Raw genomic sequence first — 26,162 nt, 5'->3', positions numbered from 1 at the left:
TGCTTCGGTCAAGGCCCTGTTCATGTCACTTGTATAAGCTAATTCAGGGAGCAAATTAGCAAGTCAAGAAATGTGAAGTCTGAACTACTGTCAAAGCAGTTTCATTCTCTTTTCAAATAATCCAAAAATACCATTGCAGCATAAAACAGAGTATTCAATAAAAGAAAAAAGGAGGATTAACGGCAAAAAAGCACATCATAAGATATGAAACTTTGGAAATTATTTAGATATTGTTTGAAAAAACTCCTTTGATGGAAAGAAGATGAAGAACGGTATGGGATCCTGTCCTGCGCACCTGTAATTGATATGTTCCACATCCATTCATATCACCTAACCGTAAACACCCAAACATACTACAATCAGTGACCATGTGGCCTAATGGATAAGGCGTCTGACTTCGGATCAGAAGATTGAGGGTTCGAGTCCCTTCATGGTTGAGTCTTTTTCTCACAGCACCCAACTTATCTGTACATACAAACTGGAAACACACTCTTACAATACTCCATTCACTCTCACTCATTAAGAAAGCCCAATCCAAACTGCACAATCAGTCACGTTATGCCTTCAGCGTTGCTACTTTTCTGTCTTTCTGCCATACCAAAGTACCTCTTCATAAATGCATTGGATATGCAATACGTATACAACTATATGACATGGCACAATCATTCTCAACAGAACTGTGGGTAGATTCAGTGCAGGGAGTGTGTGCGTGCAGAACGCAGAAACTATGCATGGGTAGAAGCTCTATGATTTTCTCCAGGAATAATGCAAATTGTCCCTCAGAAAAAGTATAGTACTAGAGAAGAATCATAAAGGATTGACACAATTGCTGCCTTTGCTGTTGCCCCAGTTGTGTAATCTGTCAAGGACTGGTCTCTTGCAGATTGAGGCACCTAGTTGCAATTGTGTGGTAAAAATCACCCTTACAACCATTTTTGCTATAAACTTGAGATCTTTCTGAGATACTATCTCGCAGACTTCTTATGAATGAGGAACTCTGAAATTGTCACATTCCAATTTGTACGTCCTTAAAACTATGCTGGTTATTCAAATGGGCAGATTGTTTTTTAAATTCCTTTCTGTCTCGAGTTGTAGTTATATTGATACAGAGGCATAATTGTTGAATGATATATATTGGTTTGATTGAAATATGTTCGTAGAGGTGGTGATAGGCTTTCTGTGTCTGTCTGAGAGCAAGGACCAGTTAACGTCTTTTTCTAAGAACAGTTTGTTGTGAAAGGTATCAGGCAAAGGAGTATGTATTGTCATGAGGTTCTCTGACTGCTTCTGTCCACTTGCCAAAAGTTCCAAGGCCCTATTATAACATACAAACTGTAACATTGAAGTGGTGGGTGGTGGAGGTTTAAAATGGTCAGTTTAATTAAAGACAGAAAAGTGAAACGAATGACTGCAGAAATACTCTATCTGGCCATGAACTGAGATGAAAGGATGATTTTGGAACTCTGTCTTGCAGATTACCCTCAATGCCGCAATGGATAGGGCACTATTCTCACAGACCAGGGTGTGTAAGTTTAAGTCTATCTGAGGTGCACACCCTGAACTAATACATTTTTGCTGAAACCTAATCATATTGTTTACTGTTCCTCGTAGGAGCTTGCCAGGGTGATAGTATATTGCAACAGAACCATTCCACTTCTTCACTGAAAAGAGTCATGCTGGTTACCCAAATGTGCAGCGTGCCATTTTATACAGCTTTCTTTATTGAAATTAAACTTAGACTCACTTGAAATATTCTCTATCAAAATGATTGTTTTGAGATGCTGTGAATTTTATTCCTACAGGTGGTGACAGGCTTTCAGGTACGTGCTTAGGTCAAGGCCCTGTTCATGTCACTTGTATAAGCTAATTCAGGGAGCAAATTAGCAAGTCAACAAATGGGAAGTCTGAACTAATGTCAAAGCAGTTTCATTCTCTTTTCAAATAATCCAAAAATACCATTGCAGCATAAAACAGAGTATTCAATAAAAGAAGAAAGGAGGATTAACGGCAAAAATACACGTCATAAGATATGAAACTTTGGAAATTATCTAGATATTGTTTGAAAAAACTCCTTTGATGGAAAGAAGATGAAGAACGGTATGGGATCCTGTCCTGCGCACCTGTAAGTGATATGTTCCACATCCAATCATACCACCTAACCCTAAACACCAAACATATTGCAATCAGTGACCATGTGGCCTAATGGATAAGGCGTCTGACTTCAGATCAGAAGATTGAGGGTTAGAGTCCCTTCATGGTTGAGTCTTTTTCTCACAGCACCCAACTTATCTTTACATACAAACTGGAGGCACACTCTTACAATACTCCTTTCACTCTCACTCATTAAGAAAGCCCAATGCAAACTGCACAATCAGTCACGTTATGCTTTCAGCATTGCTACTTTTCTGTCTTTCTGCCATACCAAAGTACCTCTTCATAAATGCCACTGATATGCAAAACGTATACAACAATATGACATGGCACAATCATTCTGAACAGAACTGTGGGTAGGTTCAGTGCAGGGAGTGTGTGCGCGCAGAAAGCAGAAACTATGCATGGTTAGAAGCTCTATGATTTTCTCCAGGAATAATGCAAATTGTCCCTCAGAAAAAATATAGTACTGGAGAAGAATCATAAAGGATTGACACAATTGCTGCCTTTGCTGTTGCCCCAATTGTGTAATCTGTCAAGGACTGGTCTCTTGCAGATTGAGGCACCTAGTTGCAATTGTGTGGTATAAATCACCCTTACAACCATTTTTGCTATAAACTTGAGATCTTTCTGAGATACTATCTCACAGACTTCTTATGAATGAGGAACTCTGAAATTGTCACATTCCAATTTGTACGTCCTTAAAACTATGCTGGTTATTCAAATGGGCAGATTGTTTTTTAAATTCCTTTCTGTCTCTAGTTGTAGTTATATTGATACAGAGGCATAATTGTTGAATGATATATATTGGTTTGATTGAAATATGTTCGTAGAGGTGGTGATAGGCTTTCTGTGTCTGTCTGAGAGCAAGGACCGGTTAACGTCTTTTTCCAAGAGCAGTTTGTTGTGAAAGGTATCAGGCAAAGGAGTATGTATTGTGATGTGGTTCTCTGACTGCTTCTGTCCACTTGCCAAAAGTTCCAAGGCCCTATGATAGCACAAAAACGGTAAGATTGAAGTGGTGGGTGCCGGAGGTTTAAAATGGTCAGTTTAATTAAAGACAGAAAAGTGAAACGAATGACTGCAGAAATACTGTATGTGGCCATGAACTGAGATGAAAGGATGATTTTGGAACTCTGTCTTGCAGATTACCCTCAATGCCGCAATGGATAGGGCACTACTCTCACAGACCAGGGTGTGTAAGTTTAAGTCTATCTGAGGTGCACACCCTGAACTAATACATTTTTGCTGAAACCTAATCATATTGTTTACTCTTCCTCGTAGCAGCTTGCCAGGGTGATAGTATATTGCAACAGAACCATTCCACTTCTTCACTGAAAAGAGTCATGCTGGTTACCCAAATGTGCAGCGTGTCATTTTATACAGCTTTCTTTATTGAAATTAAACTTGGACTCACTTGAAATATTCTCTTTCAAAATGAATGTTTTGAGCTGCTGTGAATTTTATTTCTAGAGGTGGTGACAGGCTTTCAGGTACGTGCTTAGGTCAAGGCCCTGTTCATGTCACTTGTATAAGCTAATTCAGGGAGCAAAGTAGCAAGTCAAGAAATGGGAAGTCTGAACTACTGTCAAAGCAGTTTCATTCTCTTTTCAAATAATCCAAAAATACCATTGCAGCATAAAACAGAGTATTCAATAAAAGAAGAAAGGAGGATTAACGGCAAAAAAGCACATCATAAGATATGAAACTTTGGAAAATTATCAAGATATTGTTTGAAAAAACTCCTTTGATGGAAAGAAGATGAAGAACGGTATGGGATCCTGTCCTGCGCACCTGTAATTGATATGTTCCACATCCATTCATACCACCTAACCCTAAACACCCAAACATATTGCAGACAGTGACCATGTGGCCTAATGGATAAGGCGTCTGACTTTGGATCAGAAGATTGACGGTTTGAGTCCCTTCATGGGTGAGTCTTTTTCTCACAGCACCCAACTTATCTTTACATACAAACTGGAAACACACTCTTACAATACTCCATTCACTCTCACTCATTAAGAAAGCCCAATGCAAACTGCACAATCAGTCACATTATGCCTTCAGCATTGCTACTTTTCTGTCTTTCTGCCATACCAAAGTACCTCTTCATAAATGCCACGGATATGCAATACGTATACAACAATATGACATGGCACAATCATTCTGAACAGAACTGTTGGTAGATTCAGTGCAGGGAGTGTGTGTGCGTGCAGAAAGCAGAAACTATGGACGCGGAGAAGCTCTATGATTTTATCCAGGAATAATGCAAACTGTCCCTGAGAAAAAGTATAGTACTAGAGAAGAATAATAAAGGATTGACACAATTGCTAGCCTTTGCTGTTGCCCCAGTTGTGTAATCTGTCAAGGACTGGTCTGTTGCAGATTGAGCCACCTAGTTGCAATTGTGTGGTAAAAATCACCCTTACAACCATTTTTGCTATAAACTTGAGATCTTTCTGAGATACTATCTCACAGACTTCTTATGAATGAGGAACTCTGAAATTGTCACATTCCAATTTGTAAGTCCTTAAAACCATGGTGGTTATTCAAATGGGCAGATTGTTTTGTAAATTCATTTCTGTCTCGAGTTGTAGCTATATTGATACAGAGGCATAATTGTTTGAATGATATATATTGGTTTGGTTGAAGTATGTTAGTAGCGGTGGTGATAGGCTTTCTGTGTCTGTCTGAGAGCAAGGACCGGTTAACGTCTTTTTCCAAGAGCAGTTTGTTGTGAAAGGTATCAGGCAAAGGAGTATGTATTGTGATGTGGTTCTCTGACTGCTTCTGTCCACTTGCCAAAAGTTCCAAGGCCGTATGATAGCAAAAAAACGGTAAGATTGAAGTGGTGGGTGCCGGAGGTTTAAAATGGTCAGTTTAATTAAAGACAGAAAAGTGAAAAGAATGACTGCAGAAATACTGTATGTGGCCATGAACTGAGATGAAAGGATGATTTTGGAACTCTGTCTTGCAGATTACCCTCAATGCCGCAATGGATAGGGCACTACTCTCACAGACCAGGGTGTGTACGTTTAAGTCTATCTGAGGTGCACACACTGAACTAATTCATTTTTGCTGAAACCTTATCATATTGTTTACTCTTCCTCGTAGCAGCTTGCCAGGGTGATAGTATATTGCAACAGAACCATTCCACTTCTTCACTGAAAAGTGTCATGCTGGTTACCCAAATGAGCAGCGTGTCATTTTATACAGCTTTCTTTATTGAAATTAAACTTGGACTCACTTGAAATATTCTCTTTCAAAATGAATGTTTTGAGCTGCTGTGAATTTTATTTCTAGAGGTGGTGACAGGCTTTCAGGTACGTGCTTAGGTCAAGGCCCTGTTCATGTCACTTGTATCAGCTAATTCAGGGAGCAAATTAGCAAGTCAAGAAATGGGAAGACAGAACTACTGTCAAAGCAGTTTCATTCTCTTTTCAAATAATCCAAAAATACCATTGCAGCATAAAACAGAGTATTCAATAAAAGAAGAAAGGAGGATTAACGGCAAAAAAGCACATCATAAGATATGAAACTTTGGAAATTATCTAGATATTGTTTGAAAAAACTCCTTTGATGGATAGAAGATGAAGAACGGTATGGGATCCTGTCCTGCGCACCTGTAATTGATATGTTCCACATCCAATCATACCACCTAACCCTCAACACCCAAACATTTTGCAGTCAGTGACCATGTGGCCTAATGGATAAGGCGACTGACTTCGGATCGGAAGATTGAGGGGTCGAGTCCTTTCATGGATGAGTCTTTTTCTCACAGCACCCAACTTATCTTTACATACAAACTGGAGGCACACTCTTACAATACTCCTTTTACTCTCACTCATTAAGAAATCCCAATACAAACTGCACAATCAGTCACGTTATGCCTTCAGCATTGCTACTTTTCTGTCTTTCTGCCATACCAAAGTACCTCTTCATAAATGCCACGGATATGCAATACGTATGCAACAATATGACACGGCACAATCATTCTTAACAGAACTGTGGGTAGATGCAGTGCAGGGAGTGTGTGCGTGCAGAAAGCAGAAACTATGCATGCGTAGAAACTCTATGATTTTCTCCAGGAATAATGCAAATTGTCCCTCAGAAAAAGTATAGTACTGGAGAAGAATCATAAAGGATTGACACAATTGCTGCCTTTGCTGTTGCCCCAGTTGTGTAATCTGTCAAGGACTGGTCTCTTGCAGATTCAGGCACCTAGTTGCAATTGTGTGGTAAAAATCACCCTTACAACCATTTTTGCTATAAACTTGAGATCTTTCTGAAATACTATCTCACAGACTTCTTATGAATGAGGAACTCTGAAATTGTCACATTCCAATTTGTACGTCCTTAAAACTATGCTGGTTAGTCAAATGGGCAGATTGTTTTTTAAATTCCTTTCTGTCTCGAGTTGTAGTTATATTGATACAGAGGCATAATTGTTGAATGATATATATTGGTTTGATTGAAATATGTTCGTAGAGGTGGTGATAGGCTTTCTGTGTCTGTCTGAGAGCAAGGACCAGTTAACGTCTTTTTCCAAGAGCAGTTTGTTGTGAAAGGTATCAGGCAAAGGAGTATGTATTTTGATGTGGTTCTCTGACTGCTTCTGTCCACTTGCCAAAAGTTCCAAGGCCCTATGATAGCACAAAAACGGTAAGATTGAAGTGGTGGGTGCCGGAGGTTTAAAATGGTCAGTTTAATTAAAGACAGAAAAGTGAAACGAATGACTGCAGAAATACTGTATGGGGCCATGAACTGAGATGAAAAGATGATTTTGGAACTCTGTCTTGCAGATTACCCTCAATGCCGCAATGGATCGGGCACTACTCTCACAGACCAGGGTGTGTAATTTTAAGTCTATCTGAGGTGCACACCCTGAACTAATACATTTTTGCTGAAACCTAATCATATTGTTTACTCTTCCTCGTAGGAGCTTGCCAGGGTGATAGTATATTGCAACAGAACCATTCCACTTCTTCACTGAAAAGAGTCATGCTGGTTACCCAAATGTGCAGCGTGTCATTTTATACAGCTTTCTTTATTGAAATTAAACTTGGACTCACTTGAAATATTCTCTTTCAAAATGAATGTTTTGAGCTGCTGTGAATTTTATTTCTAGAGGTGGTGACAGGCTTTCAGGTACGTGCTTAGGTCAAGGCCCTGTTCATGTCAGTTGTATAAGCTCATTCAGGCAGCAAATTAGCAAGTCAAGAAATGGGAAGTCTGAACTACTGTCAAAGCAGTTTCATTCTCTTTTCAAATAATCCAAAAATACAATTGCAGCATAAAACAGAGTATTCAATAAAAGAAGAAAGGAGGATTAACGGCAAAAAAGCACATCATAAGATATGAAACTTTGGAAATTATCTAGATATTGTTTGAAAAAACTCCTTTGATGGAAAGAAGATGAAGAACGGTATGGGATCCTGTCCTGCGCACCTGTAATTGACATGTTCCACATCCATTCATACCACCTAACCCTAAACACCCAAAGATGTTGGAGTCAGTGACCATGTGGCCTAATGGATAAGGCGACTGACTTCAGATCAGAAGATTGAGGGTTCAAGTCCCTTCATGGTTGAGTCTTTTTCTCACAGCACCCAACTTATCTTTACATACAAACTGTAAACACACTCTTACAATACTCCATTCACTCTCACTCATTAAGAAAGCCCAATGCAAACTGCACAATCAGTCATGTTATTCCTTCAGCATTGCTACTTTTCTGTCTTTCTGCCATACCAAAGTACCTCTTAATAAATGCCACGGATATGCAATACGTATACAACAATATGACATGGCACAATCATTCTTAAGAGAACTGTGGGTAGATGCAGTGCAGGGAGTGTGTGCGTGCAGAAAGCAGAAACTATGCATGCGTAGAAGCTCTATGATTTTCTCCAGGAATAATGCAAATTGTCCCTCAGAAAAAATATAGTACTGGAGAAGAATCATAAAGGATTGACACAATTGCTGCCTTTGATGTTGCCCCAGTTGTGTAATCTGTCAAGGACTGGTCTCTTGCAGATTGAGGCACCTAGTTGCAATTGTGTGGTAAAAATCACCCTTACAACCATTTTTGCTATAAACTTGAGATCTTTCTGAAATACTATCTCACAGACTTCTTATGAATGAGGAACTCTGAAATTGTCACATTCCAATTTGTACGTCCTTAAAACTATGCTGGTTATTCAAATGGGCAGATTGTTTTTTAAATTCCTTTCCGTCTCGAGTTGTAGTTATATTGATACAGAGGCATAATTGTTGAATGATATATATTGGTTTGATTGAAATATGTTCGTAGAGGTGGTGATAGGCTTTCTGTGTCTGTCTGAGAGCAAGGACCGGTTAACGTCTTTTTCCAAGAGCAGTTTGTTGTGAAAGGTATCAGGCAAAGGAGTATGTATTGTGATGTGGTTCTCTGACTGCTTCTGTCCACTTGCCAAAAGTTCCAAGGCCCTATGATAGCACAAAAACGGTAAGATTGAAGTGGTGGGTGCCGGAGGTTTAAAATGGTCAGTTTAATTAAAGACAGAAAAGTGAAACGAATGACTGCAGAAATACTGTATGTGGCCATGAACTGAGATGAAAGGATGATTTTGGAAATTACCCTCAATGCCGCAATGGATAGGGCACTACTCTCACAGACCAGGGTGTGTAAGTTTAAGTCTATCTGAGGTGCACACCCTGAACTAATACATTTTTGCTGAAACCTAATCATATTTTTTACTCTTCCTCGTAGCAGCTTGCCAGGGTGATAGTATATTGCAACAGAACCATTCCACTTCTTCACTGAAAAGAGTCATGCTGGTTACCCAAATGTGCAGCGTGTCATTTTATACAGCTTTCTTTATTGAAATTAAACTTGGACTCACTTGAAATATTCTCTTTCAAAATGAATGTTTTGAGCTGCTGTGAATTTTATTTCTAGAGGTGGTGACAGGCTTTCAGGTACGTGCTTAGGTCAAGGCCCTGTTCATGTCACTTGTATAAGCTAATTCAGGGAGCAAATTAGCAAGTCAAGAAATGGGAAGTCTGAACTATTGTCAAAGCAGTTTCATTCTCTTTTCAAATAATCCAAAAATACCATTGCAGCATAAAACAGAGTATTCAATAAAAGAAGAAAGGAGGATTAACGGCAAAAAAGCACATCATAAGATATGAAACTTTGGAAAATTATCAAGATATTGTTTGAAAAAACTCCTTTGATGGAAAGAAGATGAAGAACGGTATGGGATCCTGTCCTGCGCACCTGTAATTGATATGTTCCACATCCATTCATACCACCTAACCCTAAACACCCAAACATATTGCAGACAGTGACCATGTGGCCTAATGGATAAGGCGTCTGACTTTGGATCAGAAGATTGAGGGTTTGAGTCCCTTCATGGGTGAGTCTTTTTCTCACAGCACCCAACTTATCTTTACATCCAAACTGGAAACACACTCTTACAATACTCCATTCACTCTCACTCATTAAGAAAGCCCAATGCAAACTGCACAATCAGTCACATTATGCCTTCAGCATTGCTACTTTTCTGTCTTTCTGCCATACCAAAGTACCTCTTCATAAATGCCACGGATATGCAATACGTATACAACAATATGACATGGCACAATCATTCTGAACAGAACTGTGGGTAGATTCAGTGCAGGGAGTGTGTGTGCGTGCAGAAAGCAGAAACTATGGACGCGGAGAAGCTCTATGATTTTATCCAGGAATAATGCAAACTGTCCCTGAGAAAAAGTATAGTACTAGAGAATAATAATAAAGGATTGACACAATTGCTAGCCTTTGCTGTTGCCCCAGTTGTGTAATCTGTCAAGGACTGGTCTCTTGCAGATTGAGCCACCTAGTTGCAATTGTGTGGTAAAAATCACCCTTACAACCATTTTTGCTATAAACTTGAGATCTTTCTGAGATACTATCTCACAGACTTCTTATGAATGAGGAACTCTGAAATTGTCACATTCCAATTTGTAAGTCCTTAAAACCATGGTGGTTATTCAAATGGGCAGATTGTTTTGTAAATTCATTTCTGTCTCGAGTTGTAGCTATATTGATACAGAGGCATAATTGTTTGAATGATATATATTGGTTTGGTTGAAGTATGTTAGTAGCGGTGGTGATAGGCTTTCTGTGTCTGTCTGAGAGCAAGGACCGGTTAACGTCTTTTTCCAAGAGCAGTTTGTTGTGAAAGGTATCAGGCAAAGGAGTATGTATTGTGATGTGGTTCTCTGACTGCTTCTGTCCACTTGCCAAAAGTTCCAAGGCCCTATGATAGCACAAAAACGGTAAGATTGAAGTGGTGGGTGCCGGAGGTTTAAAATGGTCAGTTTAATTAAAGACAGAAAAGTGAAAAGAATGACTGCAGAAATACTGTATGTGGCCATGAACTAAGATGAAAGGATGATTTTGGAACTCTGTCTTGCAGATTACCCTCAATGCCGCAATGGATAGGGCACTACTCTCACAGACCAGGGTGTGTACGTTTAAGTCTATCTGAGGTGCACACACTGAACTAATACATTTTTGCTGAAACCTTATCATATTGTTTACTCTTCCTCGTAGCAGCTTGCCAGGGTGATAGTATATTGCAACAGAACCATTCCACTTCTTCACTGAAAAGAGTCATGCTGGTTACCCAAATGTGCAGCGTGTCATTTTATACAGCTTTCTTTATTGAAATTAAACTTGGACTCACTTGAAATATTCTCTTTCAAAATGAATGTTTTGAGCTGCTGTGAATTTTATTTCTAGAGGTGGTGACAGGCTTTCAGGTACGTGCTTAGGTCAAGGCCCTGTTCATGTCACTTGTATAAGCTAATTCAGGGAGCAAATTAGCAAGTCAAGAAATGGGAAGACAGAACTACTGTCAAAGCAGTTTCATTCTCTTTTCAAATAATCCAAAAATACCATTGCAGCATAAAACAGAGTATTCAATAAAAGAAGAAAGGAGGATTAACGGCAAAAAAGCACATCATAAGAGATGAAACTTTGGAAATTATCTAGATATTGTTTGAAAAAACTCCTTTGATGGAAAGAAGATGAAGAACGGTATGGGATCCTGTCCTGCGCACCTGTAATTGATATGTTCCACATCCAATCAGACTCCTAACCCTAAACACCCAAACATATTGCAGTCAGTGACCATGTGGCCTAATGGATAAGGCGTCTGACTTCGGATCGGAAGATTGAGGGGTTGAGTCCCTTCATGGATGAGTCTTTTTCTCACAGCACCCAACTTATCTTTACATACAAACTGGAGGCACACTCTTACAATACTCCTTTTACTCTCACTCATTAAGAAAGCCCAATACAAACTGCACAATCAGTCACGTTATGCCTTCAGCATTGCTACTTTTCTGTCTTTCTGCCATACCAAAGTACCTCTTCATAAATGCCACGGATATGCAATACGTATGCAACAATATGACACGGCACAATCATTCTTAACAGAACTGTGGGTAGATGCAGTGCAGGGAGTGTGTGCGTGCAGAAAGCAGAAACTATGCATGCGTAGAAACTCTATGATTTTCTCCAGGAATAATGCAAATTGTCCCTCAGAAAAAGTATAGTACTGGAGAAGAATCATAAAGGATTGACACAATTGCTGCCTTTGCTGTTGCCCCAGTTGTGTAATCTGTCAAGGACTGGTCTCTTGCAGATTGAGGCACATAGTTGCAATTGTGTGGTAAAAATCACCCTTACAACCATTTTTGCTATAAACTTGAGATCTTTCTGAAATACTATCTCACAGACTTCTTATGAATGAGGAACTCTGAAATTGTCACATTCCAATTTGTACGTCCTTAAAACTATGCTGGTTATTCAAATGGGCAGATTGTTTTTTAAATTCCTTTCTGTCTCGAGTTGTAGTTATATTGATACAGAGGCATAATTGTTGAAAGATATATATTGGTTTGATTGAAATATGTTCGTAGAGGTGGTGATAGGCTTTCTGTGTCTGTCTGAGAGCAAGGACCGGTTAACGTCTTTTTCCAAGAGCAGTTTGTTGTGAAAGGTATCAGGCAAAGGAGTATGTATTGTGATGTGGTTCTCTGACTGCTTCTGTCCACTTGCCAAAAGTTCCAAGGCCCTATGATAGCACAAAAACGGTAAGATTGAAGTGGTGGGTGCCGGAGGTTTAAAATGGTCAGTTTAATTAAAGACAGAAAAGTGAAAAGAATGACTGCAGAAATACTGTATGTGGCCATGAACTGAGATGAAAGGATGATTTTGGAACTCTGTCTTGCAGATTACCCTCAATGCCGCAATGGATAGGGCACTACTCTCACAGACCAGGGTGTGTAAGTTTAAGTCTATCTGAGGTGCACACCCTGAACTAATACATTTTTGCTGAAACCTAATCATATTGTTTACTCTTCCTCGTAGCAGCTTGCCAGGGTGATAGTATATTGCAACAGAACCATTCCACTTCTTCACTGAAAAGAGTCATGCTGGTTACCCAAATGTGCAGCGTGTCATTTTATACAGCTTTCTTTATTGAAATTAAACTTGGACTGACTTGAAATATTCTCTTTCAAAATGAATGTTTTGAGCTGCTGTGAATTTTATTTCTAGAGGTGGTGACAGGCTTTCAGGTACGTGCTTAGGTCAAGGCCCTGTTCATGTCACTTGTATAAGCTAATTCAGGGAGCAAATTAGCAAGTCAAGAAATGGGAAGTCTGAACTACTGTCAAAGCAGTTTCATTCTCTTTTTAAATAATCCAAAAATACCATTGCAGCATAAAACAGAGTATTCAATAAAAGAAGAAAGGAGGATTAACGGCAAAAAAGCACATCATAAGATATGAAACTTTGGAAATTATCTAGATATTGTTTGAAAAAACTCCTTTGATGGAAAGAAGATGAAGAACGGTATGGGATCCTGTCCTGCGCACCTGTAATTGATATGTTCCACATCCATTCATACCACCTAACCCTAAACACCCAAACCCATTGCAGTCAGGGACCATGTGGCCTAATGGATAAGGCGTCAAACTTTGGATCAGAAGATTGAGGGTTCGAGTCCCTTCATGGTTGAGTCTTTTTCTCACAGCACCCAACTTATCTTTACATACAAACTGGAAACACACTCTTACAATACTCCTTTCACTCTCACTCATTAAGAAAGCCCAATGCAAACTGCACAATCAGTCACGTTATGCCTTCAGCATTGCTACTTTTCTGTCTTTGTGCCATACCAAAGAACCTCTTCGTAAATGCCACGGATATGCAATACGTATGCAACAATATGACACGGCAAAATCATTCTTAACAGAACTGTGGGTAGATGCAGTGCAGGGAGTGTGTGCGTGCAGAAAGCAGAAACTATGCATGCGTAGAAGCTCTATGATTTTCTCCAGGAATAATGCAAATTGTCCCTCAGAAAAAATATAGTACTGGAGAAGAATCATAAAGGATTGACACAATTGCTGCCTTTGCTGTTGCCACAATTGTGTAATCTGTCAAGGACTGGTCTCTTGCAGATTGAGGCACCTAGTTGCAATGGTGTGGTATAAATCACCCTTACAACCATTTTTGCTATAAACTTGAGATCTTTCTGAGATACTATCTCACAGACTTCTTATGAATGAGGAACTCTGAAATTGTCACATTCAAATTTGTACGTCCTTAAAACTCTGCTGGTTATTCAAATGGGCAGATTGTTTTTTAAATTCCTTTCTGTCTCGAGTTGTAGTTATATTGATACAGAGGTATAATTGTTGAATGATATATATTGGTTTGATTGAAATATGTTCGTAGAGGTGGTGATAGGCTTTCTGTGTCTGTCTGAGAGCAAGGACCGGTTAACGTATTTTTCCAAGAGCAGTTTGTTGTGAAAGGTATCAGGCAAAGGAGTATGTATTGTGATGTGGTTCTCTGACTGCTTCTGTCCTCTTGCCAAAAGTTCCAAGGCCCTATGATAGCACAAAAACTGTAAGATTGACGTGGTGGGTGCCGGAGGTTTAAAATGGTCAGTTTAATTAAAGACAGAAAAGTGAAACGAATGACTGCAGAAATACTGTAGGTGGCCATGAACTGAGATGAAAGGATGATTTTGGAGCTCTGTCTTGCAGATTACCCTCAATGCCGCAATGGATAGGGCACTACTCTCACAGACCAGGGTGTGTAAGTTTAAGTCTATCTGAGGTGCACACCCTGAACTAATACATTTTTGCTGAAACCTAATCATATTGTTTACTCTTCCTCGTAGCAGCTTGCCAGGGTGATAGTATATTGCAACAGAACCATTCCACTTCTTCACTGAAAAGAGTAATGCTGGTTACCCAAATGTGCAGCGTGTCATTTTATACAGCTTTCTTTATGAAAATTAAACTTGGACTCACTTGAAATATTCTCTTTCAAAATGAATGTTTTGAGCTGCTGTGAATTTTATTTCTAGAGGTGGTGACAGGCTTTCAGGTACGTGCTAAGGTCAAGGCCCTGTTCATGTCACTTGTATAAGCTAATTCAGGGAGGAAATTAGCAAGTCAAGAAATGGGAAGTCTGAACTACTGTCAAAGCAGTTTCATTCTCTTTTCAAATAATCCAAAAACACCATTGCAGCATAAAACAGAGTATTCAATAAAAGAAGAAAGGAGGATTAACGGCAAAAAAGCACATCATAAGATATGAAACTTTGGAAATTATCTAGATATTGTTTGAAAAAACTCCTTTGATGGAAAGAAGATGAAGAACGGTATGGGATCCTGTCCTGCGCACCTGTAATTGATATGTTCCACATCCATTCATACCACCTAGCCCTAAACACCCAAACATATCGCAGTCAGAGACCATGTTGCCTAATGGATAAGGCGTCTGACTTCGGATTAGAAGATTGAGGGTTCGAGTCCCTTCATGGTTGAGTCTTTTTCTTACAGCACCCAACTTATCTTTACATACAAACTGGACAAACACTCTTACAATACTCCTTTCACTCTCACTCATTAAGAAAGCCCAATGCAAACTGCACAATCAGTCACGTTATGCCTTCAGCATTGCTACTTTTTTGTCTTTCTGCCATACCAAAGTACCTCTTCATAAATGCCACGGATATGCAATACGTATACAACAATATGACATGGCACAATCATTCTGAACAGAACTGTGGGTAGATTCAGTGCAGGGAGTGTGTGCGTGCAGAAAGCAGAAACTATGCATGGGTAGAAGGTCTATGATTTTCTCCAGGAATAATGCAAATTGTCCCTCAGAAAAAGTATAGTACTAGAGAAGAATCATAAAGGATTGACACAATTGCTGCCTTTGCTGTTGCCCCAGTTGTGTAATCTGTCAAGGACTGGTCTCTTGCAGATTGAGGCACCTAGTTGCAATTGTGTGGTAAAAATCACCCTTACAACCATTTTTGCTATAAACTTGAGATCTTTCTGAGATACTATCTCACAGACTTCTTATGAATGAGGAACTCTGAAATTGTCACATTCCAATTTGTACGTCCTGAAAACTATGCTGGTTATTCAAATGGGCAGATTGTTTTTTAAATTCCTTTCTGTCTCGAGTTGTAGTTATATTGATACAGAGGCATAATTGTTGAATGATATATATTGGTTTGATTGAAATATGTTCGTAGAGGTGGTGATAGGCTTTCTGTGTCTGTCTGAGAGCAAGGACCGGTTAACGTCTTTTTCCAAGAGCAGTTTGTTGTGAAAGGTATCAGGCAAAGGAGTATGTATTGTGATGTGGTTCTCTGACTGCTTCTGTCCACTTGCCAAAAGTTCCAAAGCCCTATGATAGCACAAAAACGGTAAGATTGAAGTGGTGGGTGCCGGAGGTTTAAAATGGTCAGTTTAATTAAAGACAGAAAAGTGAAACGAATGACTGCAGAAATACTGTATGTTGCCATGAACTGAGATGAAAGGATGATTTTGGAACTCTGTCTTGCAGATTACCCTCAATGCCGCAATGGATAGGGCACTACTCTCACAGACCAGGGGGTGTAAGTTTAAGTCTATCTGAGGTGCACACCCTGAACTAATACATTTTTGCTGAAACCTAATCATATTGTTTACTCTTCCTCGTAGCAGCTTGCCAGGGTGATATTATATTGCAACAGAACCATTCCACTTCCTCACTGAAAAGAGTCATGCTGGTTACCCAAATGTGCAGCGTGTCATTTTATACAGCTTTCATTATTGAAATTAAACTTGGACTCACTTGAAATATTCTCTTTCAAAATGAATGTTTTGAGCTGCTGTGAATTTTATTTCTAGAGGTGGTGACAGGCTTTCAGGTACGTGCTTAGGTCAAGGCCCTGTTCATGTCACTTGTATAAGCTAATTCAGGGAGCAAATTAGCAAGTCAAGAAATGGGAAGTCTGAACTACTGTCAAAGCAGTTTCACTCTATTTTCCAATAATCCAAAAATACCATTGCAGCATAAAACAGAGTATTCAATAAAAGAAGAAAGGAGGATTAACGGCAAAAAAGCACATTATAAGATATGAAACTTTGGAAATTATCTAGATATTGTTTGAAAAAACTCCTTTGATGGAAAGAAGATGAAGAACGGTATGGGATCCTGTCCTGCGCACCTGTAATTGATATGTTCCACATCCATTCATACCACCAAACCCTAAACACCCAAACATAAAACAGTCAGTGAACATGTGGCCTAATGGATAAGGCGTCTGACTTCGGATCAGAAGATTGAGGTTTCGAGTCCCTTCATGGTTGAGTCTTTTTCTCACATCACCCAACTTATCTTTACATACAAACTGGAAACACACTCTTACAATACTCCTTTCACTCTCACTCATTAAGAAAGCCCAATGCAAACTGCACAATCAGTCACATTATGCCTTCAGCATTGCTACTTTTCTGTCTTTCTGCCATACCAAAGTACCTCTTCATAAATGCCATGGATATGCAATACGTGTGCAACAATATGACACGGCACAATCATTCTTAACAGAACTGTGGGTAGATGCAGTGCAGAGAGTGTGTGCGTGCAGAAAGCAGAAACTATGCATGCGTAGAAGCTCTATGAATTTCTCCAGGAATAATGCTAATTGTCCCTCAGAAAAAATATAGTACTGGAGAAGAATCATAAACGATTGACACAATTGCTGCCTTTGCTGTTGCCCAAATTGTGTAATCTGTCAAGGACTGGTCTCTTCCAGATTGAGGCACCTAGTTGCAATTGTGTGGTATAAATCACCCTTACAACCATTTTTGCTATAATCTTGAGATCTTTCTGAGATACTATCTCACAGACTTCTTATGAATGAGGAACTCTGAAATTGTCACATTCCAGTTTGTACGTCCTTAAAACTCTGCTGGTTATTCAAATGGGCAGATTGTTTTTTAAATTCCTTTCTGTCTCTAGTTGTAGTTATATTGCTAGAGTGGCATAATTGTTGAATGATATATATTGGTTTGATTGAAATATGTTCGTAGAGGTGGTGATAGGCTTTCTGTGTCTGTCTGAGAGCAAGGACCGGTTAACGTCTTTTTCCAAGAGCAGTTTGTTGTGAAAGGTATAAGGCAAAGGAGTATGTATTGTCATGTGGTTCTCTGACTGCTTCTGTCCACTTGCCAAAAGTTCCAAGGCCCTATGATAGCACAAAAACTGTAAGATTGAAGTGGTGGGTGCCGGAGGTTTAAAATGGTCAGTTTAATTAAAGACAGAAAAGTGAAACGAATGACTGCAGAAATACTGTATGTGGCCATGAACTGAGATGAAAAGATGATTTTGGAACTCTGTCTTGCAGATTACCCACAATGCGGCAATGGATAGGGCACTACTCTCACAGACCAGGGTGTGTAAGTTTAAGTCTATCTGAGGTGCACACCCTGAACTAATTCATTTTTGTTGAAACCTAATCATATTGTTTACTCTTCCTCGTAGCAGCTTGCCAGGGTGATAGTATATTGCAACAGAACCATTCCACTTCTTCACTGAAAAGAGTCATGCTGGTTACCCAAATGTGCAGCGTGTCATTTTATACAGCTTTCTTTATAGAAATTAAACTTGGACTCACTTGAAATATTCTCTTTCAAAATGAATGTTTTGAGCTGCTGTGAATTTTGCTGTGAGGTGGTGACAGGCTTTCAGGTACGTGCTTAGGTCAAGGCCCTGTTCATTTCACTTGTATAAGCTAATTCAGGGAGCAAATTAGCAAAGTCAAGAAATGGGAAGTCTGAACTACTGTCAAAGCAGTTTCACTCTATTTTCCAATAATCCAAAAATACCATTGCAGCATAAAACAGAGTATTCAATAAAAGAAGAAAGGAGGATAAACGGCAAAAAAGCACATTATAAGATATGAAACTTTGGAAATTATCTAGATATTGTTTGAAAAAACTCCTTTGATGGAAAGAAGATGAAGAACGGTATGGGATCCTGTCCTGCGCACCTGTAATTGATATGTTCCACATCCATTCATACCACCTAACCCTAAACACCCAAACATATTGCAGTCAGTGACCATGTGGCCTAATGGATAAGGTGTCTGACTTCGGATCAGAAGATTGAGGGTTCGAGTCCCTTCATGGTTGAGTCTTTTTCTCACAGCACCCAACTTATCTTTACATACAAACTGGAAATACACTCTTACAATACTCCTTTCACTCTCACTCATTAAGAAAGCCCAATGCAAACTGCACAATCAGTCACGTTATGACTTCAGCATTGCTACTTTTCTGTCTTTCTGCCATACCAAAGTACCTCTTCATAAATGCCACGGATATGCAATACGTATACAACAATATGACATGGCACAATCATTCCGAACAGAACTGTGGGTAGATTCAGTGCAGGGAGTGTGTGCGTGCAGAAAGCAGAAACTATGCATGGGTAGAAGCTCTATGATTTTCTCCAGGAATAATGCAAATTGTCCCTCAGAAAAAGTATAGTACTAGAGAAGAATCATAAAGGATTGACACAATTGCTGCCTTTGCTGTTGCCCCAGTTGTGTAATCTGTCAAGGACTGGTCTCTTGCAGATTGAGGCACCTAGTTGCAATTGTGTGGTAAAAATCACCCTTACAACCATTTTTGCTATAAACTTGAGATCTTTCTGAGATACTATCTCACAGACTTCTTATGAATGAGGAACTCTGAAATTGTCACATTCCAATTTGTACGTCCTTAAAACTCTGCTGGCTATTCAAATGGGCAGATTGTTTTTTAAATTCCTTTCTGTCTCGAGTTGTAGTTATATTGATACAGAGGCATAATTGTTGAATGATATATATTGGTTTGATTGAAATATGTTCGTAGAGGTGGTGATAGGCTTTCTGTGTCTGTCTGAGAGCAAGGACCGGTTAACGTCTTTTTCCAAGAGCAGTTTGTTGTGAAAGGTATCAGGCAAAGGAGTATGTATTGTGATGTGGTTCTCTGACTGCTTCTGTCCACTTGCCAAAAGTTCCAAGGCCCTATGATAGCACAAAAACGGTAAGATTGAAGTGGTGGGTGCCGGAGGTTTAAAATGGTCAGTGTAATTAAAAACAGAAAAGTGAAACGAATGACTGCAGAAATACTGTATGTGGCCATGAACTGAGATGAAAGGATGATTTTGGAACTCTGTCTTGCAGATTACCCTCAATGCCGCAATGGAGAGGGCATTACTCTCACAGACCAGGGTGTGTAAGTTTAAGTCTATCTGAGGTGCACACCCTGAACTAATACATTTTTGCTGAAACCTAATCATATTGTTTACTCTTCCTCGTAGCAGCTTACCAGGGTGATAGTATATTGCAACAGAACCATTCCACTTCTTCACTGAAAGAGTCATGCTGGTTACCCAAATGTGCAGCGTGTCATTTTATACAACTTTCTTTATTGAAATTGAACTTGGACTCACTTGAAATATTCTCTTTCAAAATGAATGTTTTGAGCTGCTGTGAATTTTATTTCTAGAGGTGGTGACAGGCTTTCAGGTACGTGCTTAGGTCAAGGCCCTGTTCATATCACTTGTATAAGGTAATTCAGGGAGCAAATTAGCAAGTCAAGAAATGGGAAGTCTGAACTACTGTCAAAGCAGTTTCATTCTCTTTTCAAATAATCCAAAAATACCATTGCAGCATAAAACAGAGTATTCAATAAAAGAAGAAAGGAGGATTAACGGCAAAAAAGCACAGCATAAGATATGAAACTTTGGAAATTATCTAGATATTGTTTGAAAAAACTCCTTTGATGGAAAGAAGATGAAGAACAGTATGGGATCCTGTCCTGCGTACCTGTAATTGATATGTTCCACATCCATTCATACCACCTAACCCTAAACACCCAAACATATTGCAGTCAGTGACCATGTGGCCTAATGGATAAGGCGTCTGTTGGACTTTTGCTTATGCAGGGTCATCCCCAGTCTTTTTCGCCTCCTGCCTCCTATTTTTTTCTGACATGTTGCTGTTGGCTTTTCAACTCTGAGCACTTTACCACTGCTAACCAGTGCTAAAGTGCATATGCTCTCCTGTTTAAATTGTATGTAAGTGGTTTATCCATGATTGGCATATTTGATTTACTAGTAAGTCCCTAGTAAGGTGCACTAGAGGTGCCAGGGCCTGTAAATCAAATGCTACTAGTGGGCCTGCAGCACTGGTTGTGCCACCCACATAAGTAGCTCTGTAATCATGTCTCAGACCTGCCAATGCAGTGTCTGTGTGTGTATTCTTACACTGTAAATTCGACTTGGCAAGTGTACCCACTTGCCAGGCCTAAACCTTCCCTTTCCTTACATGTAAGGCACCCCTAAGGTAGGCCCTAGGTAGCCCCAAGGGCAGGGTGCAGTGTATGGATAAGGTAGGACATATAGTAATGTGGTTTATATGTCCTGACAGTGAAATACTGCCAATTTCGTTTTCACTGTTGCAAGGTCTGTCTCTCTCTCATAGGATAATATGGGGGCTACCTTTAAATATGATTAAAGTGTAGATTCCCCTAGAGAGTAGATGGACATGTGGAGTTTGGGATCCCTGAACTCACAATTTAAAAATACATCTTTTAGTAAAGTTGATTTTAAGATTGTGCGTTTGGAAATGCCACTTTTAGAAAGTGAGCATTTTCTTGCTTAAACCATTCTGTGACTCTGCCTGGTTTGTGGATTCCCTGTCTGGGTCAGTTTGACAGTTGGGTTGTTTTTCACCTCACACCAGACAGTGACACAAAGGGAGCTGGGGTGTGATCTGCATTTCCTGATTAGCCATCTCTGCTAGGAGGGAGGGGTGGAGTGGTCACTCTCATCTGAAAGGACTGTGCCTGCCTCTGACAATGCTGTCTCCAGCCCCCTGGTGTGTGTCTGAGGCCTTGCCTGGGCAAGGCAGGATTTCACAAGAAGGTGTGAGTCCCCTTTGAAGAAAGGTGACTTCAAAGACTAAAATGGGTATAAGAAGGGCACCCAAACTTACAAACTTTAGAAACACTTCTGGAACCAAGGGGAACCTCTGCCTGGAGAAGAGCTGATAGCTGAGGAAAACGTGCTGCCCTGCCTGTGACTGTGCTTTGTGGAGCTTTCCTGCAGTGCTGCTTCTGCCAGAGTAAGAGGGCAAAGACTGGACTTTGTGTGCCTTCCATCTTGAAGAAGAAATCTCCAAGGGCTTGATGTAGAGCTTGCCTCCTGTTATTGAAGTCTCAGGGATAGCAAAGACTTCTTCCTGCCAGCACCTGGAGTCTCTGGAGAGACCCCTACTCTGCTCTGTGGTGCCCTTCCAGTTCCTGGGACCCTGAAAGGAGAGGCTGGCAGCCTAAGGACAAAAATACACGCACCGAGCGCCGTGCGGAGAAAAGATCGACGCGAATCCGATCGCGGCTGAGAAAACGACGCGACGCCGGCTCCGCAGCTGAGAAACAACGCCGCAGGAAACGCGACCGGAGAATCGACGCCCGGAGCAGGAGAAACGACGCGCCGCATCGCTGACGAAGGCTGAGAGATCGCAACCTGCGCCGCGGGACTTTCGGACCGTCGCGTGGCTGGCTTTTTCGACGCGCATCGCCGTGCCGAGTTGTTTTCGACGCATATAACCGTGCAGGGTTATTTTCGACGCACACCACCCGTGCGGGGTTATTTTTGACGCAAACCAGGTACATTTACACGCTAGCAGCGCTAGTGTGTTGTTACAACTACCTAAAGACTCTTTTTATTTTAAACCTTTAAAAAATCATAACTTGACTTGTGTATGTTGGATTTTTGTCGTTTTGGTCTTGTTTTGTCTAGATAAATATTTCCTATTTTTCTAAACTGGTGTTGTGTCATTTTGTAGTGTTTTCATTAAGTTACTGTGTGTGTTGGTACAAATACTTTACGCCCAGCACTCTGAGGTTAAGCCTACTGCTCTGCCAAGCTACCAAGGGGGTAAGCAGGGGTTAGCTGAGGGTGATTCTCTTTTATCCTAACTAGAGTGAGGGTCCTTGCTTGAACAGGGGGTAACCTGACTGTCAACCAAAGACCCCATTTCTAACATTGGTGACCAGCGGTCGGGATTTGGACTTGTATTTGTACTTGACATACAGTAATTAAGTGTACACTACTGTTTTGATCTCAGACCACGACGTGACCACATACTACTTGTTTGGTGATCTTTTGATTTTTCTCTTAAGGACTCTTTTTATTCTACTTCCATGATTTTGCTGATCCCTTGACTGATTCTTTTTACTTCATTGGGAAATTATTTTTTTCTGCCTTTTGGAACTTTGCACTTGTGACCATCATGTCTCAATCTGGAGATGCAACAGCTGGAGCTGTGTTTGAAATGGAGAAACTGAAGGAGTACTCAGTTGCTCAATTGAAACAGTTCCTTAAAGATCTTGACTGTCCCACTGAGAGCTCCACCAGGGAGGGGGAGCTGCAACAGGCACAGAGGGCTTGGGTGACAATCAAGAAGGCTGGAGGGCACACAGAGGAGGAGAATATGGGTGGGGAAGTGCAGAGGATACACAGTGGTGTAGTGGAGGAACCTGTTACGCCTGGGGGGAGGGTCCCCAGGAGGGGTGGCAGGGTGTCACCCAAGGGTCTGACTCCTGAAGAGTTACAGGACAGACAGGCAGAGAGGGAGTACCAATGGGAGCTGAAAAAGCTCGATTGGGAGTTGGAAGAAAGGAGGAGGAACTTAGAGATTAAAAAAATGATTTATGCTTACGAGCTTAAATTGAAAGAGCTGGAAGTCATGAGGGCTGAGTCCAGCTGGAATGGTGGCAGCAACAATTGTATATCCAGTGATGCTGCAGAAGTGCACATGCCCAGAGAGGTGGTGCCCTACTTGAAGGAGGGAGTTAACACACGCCAGGAGGTTCAGGGGTATGAGGTAGCTCCAGTGATGCACAGGGTCCCTGAGGTGGATTGGGGAACTGGCATGGGGAGTCATATTCCTACTGGTGGGAGGGACACTCTACTGACTCTAGGTGAGAGTGACAGGGAGAGGGGTTCCCCCCAGGTAGAAGTCCTGGTTATGGAGTGTGAAAACATCCCAGAAGAGTGTGGGTTGAGTGTCAGGGACAGTCAGGTACTGTCTCACCAGCCTCAGGAGGGTGATGTGGGGTGCTTTTTCAAGGCAGAGTCACTGGATGGTTGGGTGAAGGGTACTTTGGTTAATTCATGTGAGGGGCTGAGTGATGTAATTGCTGGAGAGCATATGTCTAGTCCTTATTTTCCAGAGCTATGCCAACACCAGGTGGAGTGTGAGTTCTCTGACCCCAGGGAGCTTACAATGGAGGCAGACTTCTGGGTGAGTACCAGAGAGTCTGAAGAGGCATTTGGGGGTGCTCCTGAGAGGAGTGGTCTAGGTAGTTCCCAACCAGGTGAGGTAGGGAAGGATTGTAGTGTCCCAGGTAGGTCCCAGTGTAGTGGGATGGGTGAGGGACCCCATGTCCAGTCTCAGAGGAGAGGGAATGGGGATGGGTTGAGGCCCAAGGTGCCCGAGATCCGGTCCCAGGTCCTGGAGGGTTCCCTGCGGGAACACCAGGAGGGGAGCCTAGCCTGTACCATAGGGCCATCTGTTGAGGGAGACCCCACAGTGTCAGGAGAACTTGGGGGGGCGGCTGTAGCCAGCGTCCCACCAGTTCTGGTGTCTGGCAGTACCACTCCTAGTGAGGGGGTGCAGAAGTCCAGACAGAGGGTTGAGAGGGGGTTGCGGACCCCAGTGGAGAACCTGGAGGGTCAGGGGTCAGCTCTGAGAGCAGAGCCCCCCATGAATGACCTTGGTGAGACCATTTCTGGGTTGGGGGGAATCCAGACTCTGTCAGATGGGCAGAGGTCAGGAGACCCGCGCCAGCCAGACTCTTGTGTGGCCCTTCGGGACAGTGTGTCCCTTGAGGGGGGTAAGTGTGCCCCCCTGGAAGTCCTGGTGTGCCAGGCAATGGTTCAACCGCAGGGTGGTGACTCTGGGTTGAATGATCAGGTTCAGGGGGTAAACTCTGACCTGATGAGGGGTAAGTGTGCTCCCAAGGAAGTCCTGGTGTGCCAGGCAGTGGTTCAACCGCAGGGTGGTGACCCTGGGTTGGATGACCAGGTTCAGAGGGTAAACTCTGACCTGGTAGGGGGTAGGTATGCCCCCCAGGAAGTCCTGGTTTGCCAGGCAGTGATCCAGTCTGTGGGTACAGACCCTGGATTGGGAGGCCAGGTTAAGGGTGTCCCCCCTGACCTGGAGGAAGGGGCTACTGCTAACAGTGCCCCTACCATGTTGTCTTCTGGGGGGGCCACTCCTAGTTGGGTGGTTCAGGACCCCAGAGGAGAGGGCAGGGGGAGGGAAGCCTCACCCCTGGCCCTGGTCCAACCTGAAGGTACAGGCCCCAGGTTGGAGGATCAGTTGCAGGTTAACATCCCTGCACTGGTGGAAGAATTGTGCAGGACTGCTTCTACAAGCACCCTGACAGTTTTTGACTCTGGGAGTGCCGCTTCTGCAGGGAGGTTACAGAGCCCCAGAGGGGAGGACCAGGGTCAGGTTGTCATCCCTGACCTGGTGGAAGAGAGAGTGGTCAAAGGGTGCCAGGCACCTGGGGCTACCACCCCCCACTCTCCACAGTCACAGTGGTTAGAGAGGCCTGAGGTCGGGCTCTCATCCCTGACAGTTGTCTGGGGCCACTGTGGCTTGCTGTCCTGGTGGACAGAGTTGCCCCTGGGGGGGGGAGGACGAGAGTCACACCCCGGGGGTGGAGTGGGCAACACCACTGTGTTGGCCCTGGTGGTACTATCTGCCCATTGCAATACATCTGTGAGCAAAGTAAAGTTAGGTGTTGCACAGATGGTGTCTGTAGATGTGGAGAAGGGTTCCCCATGGGTTAGCTTAGTGGGCCCTGAGAGTATGGACAGAGGGATCCAACTGGAGTCAGGAAGGCGTAGAACTGGAACATGCCCCTGCTGTTGTGGGCCTGGGTCCCTGTTCTATCGCCCCAATCAGGGAAGTACATCAAGGTATTGATTGTTCTCCCCTGGCTTTAGGCTGGTAGGGGGTCGTGTTGGACTTTTGCTTATGCAGGGTCATCCCCAGTCTTTTTCGCCTCCTGCCTCCTATTTTTTTCTGACATGTTGCTGTTGGCTTTTCAACTCTGAGCACTTTACCACTGCTAACCAGTGCTAAAGTGCATATGCTCTCCTGTTTAAATTGTATGTAAGTGGTTTATCCATGATTGGCATATTTGATTTACTAGTAAGTCCCTAGTAAGGTGCACTAGAGGTGCCAGGGCCTGTAAATCAAATGCTACTAGTGGGCCTGCAGCACTGGTTGTGCCACCCACATAAGTAGCTCTGTAATCATGTCTCAGACCTGCCACTGCAGTGTCTGTGTGTGTATTCTTACACTGTAAATTCGACTTGGCAAGTGTACCCACTTGCCAGGCCTAAACCTTCCCTTTCCTTACATGTAAGGCACCCCTAAGGTAGGCCCTAGGTAGCCCCAAGGGCAGGGTGCAGTGTATGGATAAGGTAGGACATATAGTAATGTGGTTTATATGTCCTGACAGTGAAATACTGCCAATTTCGTTTTCACTGTTGCAAGGTCTGTCTCTCTCTCATAGGATAATATGGGGGCTACCTTTAAATATGA

At 41.9% G+C, this 26,162-nt stretch overlaps 2 non-coding genes across 2 annotated transcripts; both read left to right on the top strand.

Annotated features, from left to right (window-relative positions):
* The first annotated feature begins 364 nt into the window (after positions 1-364).
* On the top strand, positions 365-437 carry TRNAR-UCG (transfer RNA arginine (anticodon UCG)). The gene has a single exon. It is a non-coding gene; the product is annotated as a tRNA-Arg (tRNA).
* An 18,171-nt stretch (positions 438-18,608) lies between these two features.
* TRNAR-UCG (transfer RNA arginine (anticodon UCG)) lies at positions 18,609-18,681 on the top strand. The gene has a single exon. It is a non-coding gene; the product is annotated as a tRNA-Arg (tRNA).
* Positions 18,682-26,162: the final 7,481 nt, after the last annotated feature.

This window comes from Pleurodeles waltl, chromosome 4_1 (genome assembly GCF_031143425.1).
Source record: "Pleurodeles waltl isolate 20211129_DDA chromosome 4_1, aPleWal1.hap1.20221129, whole genome shotgun sequence".
In the NCBI taxonomy this organism is placed as follows: Eukaryota; Metazoa; Chordata; class Amphibia; order Caudata; family Salamandridae; genus Pleurodeles; species Pleurodeles waltl.
This window is presented reverse-complemented; position numbering and strand designations above follow the sequence as displayed.